This window comes from Pinus tabuliformis, chromosome 8 (assembly GCF_031772625.1).
Source record: "Pinus tabuliformis cultivar Carrire ecotype Pingquan chromosome 8, CPIR1, whole genome shotgun sequence".
In the NCBI taxonomy this organism is placed as follows: domain Eukaryota; kingdom Viridiplantae; phylum Streptophyta; class Pinopsida; order Pinales; family Pinaceae; genus Pinus; species Pinus tabuliformis.
In genome coordinates, this window is record NC_142294.1 from 665,468,113 (window position 1) to 665,479,327 (window position 11,215).

The window sequence follows — 11,215 nt, forward strand, 5'->3', positions numbered from 1 at the left end:
ACCAAGAAACACGCTACCTCTGTGCGGCCTTGCCCAAGAGCGAGCACATCACCAAAACTGTGCCTTCCTTCTTTGCTGCGTCCACACCTTAGATCTGCGCCTTCTTCACATGATGAGCGAAGTCCCTTATGTTGAGCGATGGTGCCAAATGAACTCCACGCACCATCAATATATATGAGCAGCAAGACAAGGTCGTGGCTGCCCAGCCGACCTGCCCACGCCCTCAACGCCATCGCAAATACACTTAAACATCTCGTCAACCTTCTTGCAAATGCCCTCAACCATCGGTTGGCCTGCTATGTTTGTTGGTCGGTCCGTGGGTGCTCCTCCACGCTCCCACGGATATATATAACCTTCGCTCTTCCTTCCTACACATCGCATTATAACATATCACCTCTGTGTTGATGGTCCGAGCTCGCACTTCAAGCCGAAACGCATTCAAGGACTGCAGGTCCTTACATCCTCCTCCACCTGAAGTCGTTGTCGTCCTCGACAACATACCATCCTGCTAGCCATCCACCAATATCACGATTTTCATATCCGAACAATCTTATCCATGATATCAACTCCTCCACATACTGCAAACATCCCTGCAACATATGTAGAACTACTGTCTCTATCATGCCTCGTCCTCATCCTGTAGTCTTTCATCAGATGCCAACGCACTTCTATCATGTGTAAACATTGCCTCGTCCTAATGCCAACATACCTCTGCACATTGGTAGCCCTCATGACTCGAACTAGTTGGGTAGCTAATCCAACCATACGCCCAAACCACAAGAATGCACATCCTTATGCCACCATCAGTCTTTCCCTGACTTTTGCTACATCTCAAACTCATCAAGAATCTGTCGAATTCCCATGATTAGGTCCATGGAAACTCCATCCCATCTGCAACATGATCAACCCATAGCTTTGTTGCACAAGAGTGTACAAACCCTCCATTGGCTCATACATCTCTATGTCACAACAACATTTGCACAACATCCTTTGCTTCGGCATTCCCCATAGAATTTCCATAAATGACACATCTACACATGCTCCTGCATAATGTCCCTGCATAACTGTCATGCTCTATGTCTCCAACTTGATGTCCATGACTCTAGTTGCCCATGATGTCCAACCCATGTAGACTCCATCCCAACATCTGGTCATCTGCATCCAAGTCTGCAATCTGTCATAAAGAAGCCTCCTCCCAAGGCCCCTCGTTAAGTTGGTGTAGCCCCTTTGGAACAAGGTCCCTACACCAACCCTTCTCCAAGGTTGTCTATAGAGAAAGGAGGGCCAGGAAGTTTCCTCCCTTACTCTCATCTAGCCATGTATCAGATTGATGTTGTGTCTTCAAGTATCTGTGTACAGCCTCAATCTCCTCACATGTACACCCAAGCTCTCCAAGCTTGGCTTTCGTCAACTGAAAGTCATATATGCCCATAGCATACCTGCAAAAGTCCACTATACCAACCGGATCTCTACCTGCATAATCCTCTCCAACCATTGCTTTTGAAGTAGTACTCGGACTCCCTTCATCTGCAACTCCATTGTGAAGTTCATCAGTAGAAGATCTCTTTGTCAAGTGCTCCATGATTCATGAGATTGTCCTCTCACTTCCTTCCTTCTTCCTCACTCTTGCAACGAAGTCAATCACCTTTCCTTCCTTCGTTGTTTGAGTTACACTCCCAAGTCCTCTTCGCTCCACATCCTCATGCTTCACATTCGGATCTTTGGGATACAAAGTCATAGAATTCATCCTCGGTCTCTACCCCAAGCAACTGCTTCTATTCATCGGAACCATCATGGTTCTTCCTTCAGCTGTGATTAAGAGAATGTCCCGGTCCACCATTGGTATGGCTTCTGCAAGCATCATGAAATCTTGCCCCAGCACCATAGAATGATCATCCATGTCCACGATCCTCAAGTCCAACTTTCCAAACCACGATCCCACTCTCACCTGAGTGTTTTCCATCACACCAATAATAGCCTTCATGGTAGAGTTGACTGCTTTGAAAGCACTCCATTCCCTCTCCATCTTTGCTTTCTTTCCAAAAGACTTTGTTGCTTTCCTGCTTCAGAAGCTATGAGTAGCTCCTGTATCCACCAAAGCTACAAATCTTTTTCCCTTCACAGTCACCTGCACAAAACTCAGCTTCAAGGCCTCACTTCCTTCTGTCAGCTTTATTTTGTGTCTCACATCAGCAACCTTCTTCAAAAACTCAGCCTCAGAAGTGTCCATTGGCTTGTGCTCCAACTTGACATTCCTCCTAAGGTACTTCACCTCCTTTCTTAGCTCTTCTAAGCAACTTGATCCTGGTCTAGCTTGATTCCCTTCAAGCTTGTCCTCCATTGCATTTTGCTTAAATGCACCAACCAAGTACCCATTGAATACTTCCATAGAACTAAGCTTCCGAACATCCTCTGGATTGTCATGGTAGTGAGTTCCCCACCTATCAATGTAGTCGAGCTCTTCCTGCTCAATTACAATGATCTTATTACCAAGAAGCTTCTTCTTTATCTCTTCCTCAACTTGCTTGATTTCGGCTTCAACCATGGCACTTTTCTTCCTTAACCGGACTCTTTCATCCAAGAGCTCTTGAAGACCAAGACAACTTTGTCGGATCTCCTCATCAAGTTCCTTGAGTTCAACATCTCTCGTACTTCCGTATTGGCTCTTGAGTTCTTCAAGTTCCCTCCTTAGTTCCGAACAGCTTTCCCGAATCTTCATGTTCTCAGCCTTCATCGAAACCCAATTAGAACTCCATCGACTCATCTGTTCCAACACTTTGTACCGGAAGACTTCACCTGCATCATGGCTAGATTCACCTGTCATAGGTTCATCCCCCATCTTTGCCTTTTAGTCTTCTCCAAGTTCCCTGCAAGACATGAACCAACTCTTTTTCCACTTGTGTGTGAAACCAACTTCCTTCACCTGCAAGTACCTGTCACGAGCAACCCTGTTCAATCACCCAACTTCCTACAAGACTCCTCCAAGTATTCAGACTAGCTCTGATACCAACTGTCACGCCCCCAAGCCGGCGGTAGTCTTCCAACAGCTCTAGGCTAGGTGTGGCACCACCGAACACTTTCTTTCCACCAATACTTATGTTCGTGGACTCCGCCTAACCACTTAGCCTACTTAGTTTGTTTTTCGCAACCAAGTATTATTAATATTTCCTTTATACCAATGAACACCCATACACATTCATTATCATCAGCAATTATACATGAAGAACACAATTGCACAGTATAAAGGGAGGGGCAACTCCCTAAACAATGAGTCTGCCAGATAATATATTATACAACTTTACAAAGTTACAATGCTTTACAAGTATACTTGGAAACTCCAAGTTTCATACTTAGCCAAATTTACAATCTTCGACAAACTTGGTTGCCTAGCTCGTCGGCGCCTCCGCACGGTCGCCGCACGACTCACCAACCCTTCATTCACCTCATCGCACGATCATGTTGTTTGCCCAACTTGGGCGCACCTTGTCGTAACCAAGTCGCCACACACGGCGCCTCTGCACGAGTCACACCTCCATTCACAATCTCAACACTTCACCAAAAGTCACACCGTGCACACTTGCACGACGGGCGGTCGCTCAACCAAGTCACCCAAGAACCCGTGCCAAGTCGTCGCACAAACCGGGCGCCCACGCCTTCGTTTCACCGTCGAGCGCTCCTTTGCACAACTCGGGCGCCACACCCGTGCACGCCCTACTCCAACTGGCGAGCGACCTCTACCCGCGCCCTTCACCCAAACCAAGAAACACGCTACCTCCGTGCGGCCTTGCCCAAGAACAGGCGCATCACCAAAACTGCGCCTTCCTTCTTTGCTGCGTCCACACCTTAGATCTGCGCCTTCTTCACATGATGAGCGAAGTCCCTTGTGTTGAGCGATGGTGCCAAATGAACTCCACGCACCATCAATATATATGAGCGGAAAGGCAAGGTCGTGGCTGCCCATCCGACCTACCCACGCCCTCAACGCCATCGCAAATAAACTTAAACATGTCGTCGGCCTTCTTGCAAACGCCCTCAACCATCGATCGGCCTGCTACGTTTGTTGGTCAGCCCGTGGGTGCTCCTCCACACTCCCACGCATATATATAATGTTCGCTCTCCCTTCCTACGCATCGCATTATAACATATCACCTCTGCATTAATGGTCCGAGCTCGCACTTCAAGCTGGAACGCATTCAAGGACTGTAGGTCCTTACTATCCCAGTTCAACGTGTCCATGTTAGGAGCATATTTTAACCATAGAAATCCATGTACGTATGGAGATTTGCGATGTTTCCACTCATAGCGACACCAATAATCTGTAGCATGATGAAAATGCTCAAAAATTTCATCTCAAAACAATGTATGCCTTAGGTGCATATAATATGCTACAATACAAGGATTGTCAATTACATTTTGACATCTCCATTTTCTTGCTTCTGTTGGATCTGTAGGACATGTTCCTGACATTAATTTATGTAAATCTAGCCATTGCATATTTGTTGTGCCTTTATTTGTCTATATTCTCTTTCATATTATCTTTGATATGCTGCTCGATTTTCTCTATTCACCCTTTGTTCTTCAGACTCTTCAATTGTGATTTGTTGTGCCTTTCTTTGTTGATATTGCATATCATCAAGAATTATAGGTTGATCTTCTTGTTCATATTTTTGTTTCCTTTGTTCTTCATGCTCTTCAGATGTCATTTCCTTCACTTTTTCTTGTCCATATCTTCTTCGTTGTGCATTTTCTTCTCCTTTTTGTTGTGTCTTTCTTTATCTACATGCTCTTTGATATTCTCTTTGATATGTTCCTCAGTTTTCTCTATTCACCATTTGTTCTCAGACTCTTCTATTGTCATTTGATGTGCATTTTCTTCTTCTCTTTTTTGTTGTGCCTTTCTTTGTCTATATGCTCTTTGATATGCTGCTCGATTTTCTCTATTCACCCTTTGTTCTTCAAACTCTTCTGTTGTCATTTGATGTGCTCTTTGATTTTCTCATTGATATTCTTTTTTATATGCTTCTTGATTTGATTTTTATTCTTCACTTTTCTTCTTTCTTCAATCTTCTCTTTCCTCACCACATATTTCTTTTGAATCCTCTATTTCTTCTTCTTGTTGTTGTCTACCACGTTCACATCTTTCTCTTCTTATACTCTCAACAGACACATCATCATTGTGGTTATTATGAGACGACATGGTTATGTCAGTTACTGCAACACGGAAATCAATGCATCTTGTCAATAATTAATAATCACTTTGAATAGACACTAAAATAAATTCATCAATGCATTTAATAAAATAGGTTTAAAATTAACATTCACACGGAAATCAATGCATGTAGTGTAATTATATGTCAACATTGAAATAGATGCATGTACTGCAAAATAAGTATAGAAATGTTTGAACTAGAGTAATATTACTTATCACTGATTATTAAGGATTCATCTTCAATATTAAAGATTAATTTAAGAAAGTGAAACGTAGAAGATTCATCCTTAAAGATTAAATTAGTTGTTCCTTTCTTTTTTTTACATGTCCCATCAAATCACCTTAATCAAATACAGCTTGAGTGGGCCTAATGGTTAAGAGCATGTGTTTCCTCCTAAGAGGTCATAGGTTCAAAACCATAGGGGGGTAGATTATGTATGCCTTCGTAGACTTAGCAGTCAAATCGCTGCATGGAGGTGGGTCCCTTGTCCCACAAACAAGGGGGTCTCATACACCAATTTGGTGTCTGGCTTGATTGTGACCTTTATTATTATTATTATTAACTTTTTCTTTATCTTTAATTATATTTTTAAAATGTGAGCAAATGTTATATGTAAACTTCATTTCCCTTCACGTCTAATTATATATTGAAAAATATGTAAAAATTAAACTCTAAATATTTAAATATTTACTTATAAAATTTAGAAATAACATATAATTTGTTTAATTAAATCTTAATTATATACACATTTCAGTACATAATTAATCATAACTAAATTATGTATCATTATGGTATAATTATATTTTAAATTGTATATCATAACTAAATTCTACTTGTATTACCCTTTCAACATTCCTAAAATTAAAGTATCGTTAAAATTAACATATTGTTAAAGTAAGGTCATAAAACATCTCTAAGATCCATAATAAATACAATATTTTTATCCTTATCTTATAAAGTAATCTCTCAATTTCCCAAATAACCCAAACTAAACCTTCAATATTATAATATTCAATTCAAATATATAGCTTTTTAAGCCATTATGAAATAGACCTGGTTTTCACGGGTATGTGATGTGATTATAACTAAGTTTACTGTCTAAATAATCGTTATTGATTTTGATGGGGTATTTGATGTTAGAATAACTAAAATTTGAATACTTATTTGTTTTTAATGGGCTGGCATCTCTAAGACATCTCTAATTTTACGTTTCCCAATCTTGTAAGTTTATGGATCATTAAGACATTAGGTCATAAGAAATCTCTAATTTTACGTTTCCCAATTTCGCTTTTACATAGGTTAGTCATATCTTGAAAATTATACGAAGATTATCTTAAAACAAAACTTTATCTTAATGAGACATTTATTATATAGTTGGGAAACAAGTACACCGGTTTAATTATTTTTCAAACTGAATCCGATAGCATGAGCCGAGATTCCTTACCGAACTCAATTTAAAATTAATTTGAGCGGGACTTATTCCGGTTGAAAATTTTAAATTAATTTGAGCGGGACTTAATTTTAAATTTTCAATTAATGAGGCCGGACTTATTCCGGTTGAAAATTTAAAATTAGTTAGGCTGGACTTATTCTGGTAGAAAATTTAAAATCAATTTGAGCGGGACTTAATCCGGTTGAAAAAGGTAAAATCCGGTTGAATTAGGCTGCACTTATTCTGTAAAAATTGAAAATTAATTTGAGCGGGACTTATTCCGCTTGAAAAAGGTAAAAACAGAAATGCCGGAGAAATGGAAACAAACCTAATTGACAATGAAATCATTTCGCATAAATATTTCTTCCACTTGGCACAACTCTTGTAAAAAAAATTTCCAAATATAATTTCACATATCGCATTTTCACCGAAATGCTTCCTCACAAATACAATTCGACACTCTGTTATTGTGTTAAATTTATATATTTAGGAACATATATTTTGAGTGAGCCTAATGGTTAAGAGCATGTCTTTCCTCCTAAGAGGTCACAGGTTCGAAACCGGAGGAGGTTAGAGTATGTATGCTTTCGTAGACTTAACAGTCAAATCGCTGCGCGGAGGTGGGTCCATTGTCCCATAAACAAGGGGTCTCATACACCAATTTGGTGTATGGCTTGGTCGTGACCTTAAAAATGGATATTATTATTATTATTATTTATTAGAGTCTATATGTATACATGTTTATATTTTTAAGTGAAATTTATTTTCATACTTGGTTTAGGTAAAATGATATATAATATAAACATAATTTACATTAAAATATTTTACATCACATGTACATGGAGATATTAGCAAATTAAAACGACTTTTTATTATTAATATATTTTAAAGTATAAAATTTAAACATCTTACTAATACATTTTTTTTACTTCTATTCATTTTTTTAAATTGTAGCAGATATTTTTTTATTTATTTAGAACATAATTTTTATTTTTTTTATTTTTATTTTAAAGGGAACGAACGCACTTAAAGACTACACATCCACTCATACTGGGATGTACAATGAGCCTCTTGTTAACAAACTAAAGAATCAAATTTATTGATGAATTTGACAGTTCACAGGAGAGGAGCTCCACCTGAAGACTGCCTCTAGCAAAACGTTGTACATCGATCATCTTACAATAAAAAATATATATAGTGTTCACACATCTAGGGAAGTTAGAACAACTACCTAAGAAGTAGGAACTAATTCCTAATCTAAGGCTCTAGTGAACCAAATCTCTCCAAATTTACATAATCTCCATTATCTTCAACACTCTCCCTTAATGGAGAAAGGGGTTTACAAGTATTCCTAACATTTCCCTAAACAATTCAAACTTGATTCTACCAAGAGGCTTAGTAAATATATCAGCTCCATTATCACATGAATTACAGTATTCAACACATATTTCCTTTGACTGCACCTTTTCCCTAACAAAATGAAATTGTGTGTCTATGTGCTTGGTTTTTTTATGGAACATCGAATTATAACCAAGTTTGATAGAACTTTGATTATCACATTTGATAATCGTGGCTTCTATTTGCTCTTCCCCTGTATCTTGAAGAAGTCTTCGTAATCAAACTGCTTCACATATCGCTGCACACATGGCTTGATATTCTGCTTCTGCCGAGGATAAGGCTACAATATGTTGCTTTTTACTGCACCATGAAATGACCCCGGATCCAATGTTGAAGGCATATCCTGTAATGGATCTTTGACCATCCAAGTTTCCCGCCCAGTTGGAGTCTGTAGATCCTGCCAGCCTAACATCAAATTAATCAGAATATAAAATGCCGAAACCTAAGGTTCCTTGTAGACACCTTAGCACTCCTTTTGCTACAACCCAATGGTTCTCATGAGGCTGAGACATATACTGGCTCAATACACTCACTGCATAAGCTAGATCAAGCGTAGTTGTAGTCAAATAGATGAGACTCCCAACCAACTTTCTGTACAACGTCGCGTCTGCCTTTTTCAAACCATCATTTACCTATAATTTGTTGTTCTGCTACAGTGGTACAAATGTAGCCTTACACTGATCCATTTTAAAGTTGTTCAATAAACTCTTGACATACTTACCTTGGGACAAAAAAGTCTACCCTGAATCTCGCCATAATTCTAAGCCCAAACAACAATGCAATTCTCCAAGGTATTTCATTTCGAACATCTGTGATAACTGCTGCTTGATTTCTTCAATGAGTTTGTCTGCATTTCTTGTCATAATCAGATCATCTACATACAAAGAAATCAATACAATCTGCCCCTCATCATCATACACAATATACAAGTTAGGATCATTTTTGCTCTTGATATACCCATGATTAAGAAAGAATGAATCTGTTTTGTCATACCAAGAACTAGGAACATGTTTTAGTCCATATAAAGCCTTCTTTAATTTGCAGACTAAATGCTCTTCCCCTTTCTTGACAAATCCCTCTGGTTGCATTAGATATACTTCCTCTTTCAGATCTCCATTTAAGAAAGTAGACTTTACATCTAGCTAGTGTATTTTCCAATGGTGTTTAGTAGCTAATGCAATAATCATTCTAATTGTGTTTAATTTAGCTACCGGGGCGAAGGTTTCCTCATAATCTATACCTTCTTTTTGGGAATACCCCTTTGCGACCAGCCTAGCTTTATATTTATCTATAGATTCGTCTGCTTTAAACTTTAATTTGTATAGCCATCTCCACCATATGGGTTGTTTGCCTTTAGGAAGCTGAACTAAATCCCAGGTATTGTTTTTAATAATAAATTCATATTCCTCCTGCATTGCTTCCCTCCATTCATTACTTTGACTAGCTTCATTAAAATTAAGAGGTTCAACAGTGTTCAACATACCAGTAATGAGCGCATGATCCCTGTATCTCTCTAGCAATTATATCTACCTCCTTCATCTTCTGAGTGGTGGAGTGGCTTCAAACCTCTGCAGACTAGCTTCAAACCGGATTTGATCAACCACTTCTTGTTTCTCTTATTGCTGTTGTTGTTGTTGCTCATCGACCCTTGTTTCATCACCTTCTTCTGACAGTAAAGGCACATGTCATTCTTCATCACTACGAATAGGGTTCCCATCATCTACATGTTCATGAAATACCACATCTCTACTTGCAAAGAACTTGTGAGTCGAAGGATTAAACAAATTATAAGTCTTAAACTCACTGCAGTATCCAACAAAAGTACGCTTAATGTCTTTTGAATCTAACTTCTTCCTATCTTCTTTCAAGACATGAGGAAAAGGCTTACATCCAAAGACTCTAAGATGACTTACTGCAGGCTTGAAGCCAAACAATGCTTCGAAAGGAGTTTTATAATCCAAACACTTAGTAGGACTCCTATTCTTAAGATACACTATAGTGTTTACAACTTCTGCCCAAAAACCATTGGTCAAATTCTTACCTTTCAACATACTGCGGACACACTCCACGAGGGTTCTATTTTTCCTTTTCGCAACCCCATTTTTCTGAGGAGTGTAAGGTGTTGTGAACTGCTATTTTATTTCATGTTCTTTACAGTATTTGATGAAGTCACCCTTCTTGAATTCTCCACCTTGGTCTAAGTGAAGAATTTTGATGAACTTTTCTGTTTTCTTCTCAATTATACTTCTGAATTTCTTGAAGTATTCAAAAGCATGACTTTTCTACTTGAGGAAATACACCCAAGTGAACCTTGTACATTCATAAAAAAAAATAAGAAAATAGTAGGACTCTCGTAACGACCTTGTCTGCATTAGCCCACATAGTTCAGTGTGTACAAGTTCAAGTATATCTCTCTGCTTTCTATCAACAATAGCAGAAAATTCATCTCTATGTAATTTACTAAAGGTACATGCTTGAAAGTCAACATGCATACTCTTCAAAACAGGAAGACCATTCACCATACATTTTTTCTGAAGAAGAAGTTGGTCAATGCAGTTTATATGCCCAAATCTATGATGTGAGAGATTCTATGCAGACACGGCTGATGATGCCAATGCTTGATGTGATACATTTCTGACATCCAGTTTATACAATCCTCCTACATGTACACATGTTGCAATGGACTTCATCCGATCCAGCATGTCTTTAATTACATAATGAGATCTAAAGAACTCTATCTTATGACCCTGATTTGTTTTTCTAGATATAGAAATCAGGTTCCATTTGATCATGGGTATATACATAACATCATGAATATGCCTAATGTTTCCATCAGGTAGTATGACAAGGACATCACCATATCCCTTGATTTCATACTTTGTATCGTCTCCAAGGTAGACCTTTGTATGACTGCTGGATTCTCTAAAATTTTTAAACCATTCCCTTCTACCTGTCATATGGGAGGAGGCTCCTAAGTCCATGAACCAGATTTCAGCTTCATCCTCCTTAATTGACAATGCAAAATTAGATACGAACAACCTGATAGTCAAATTTTGATCTTCATCAGCCAGATGGCCTGCATGCTTCTTGTGTCTCTGTTGACCTTCATCAAACTTCTTCTTTAGACAATGTTTAGCCATATGACCAAATTTACCGCAATAAAAGCATTTTGGTC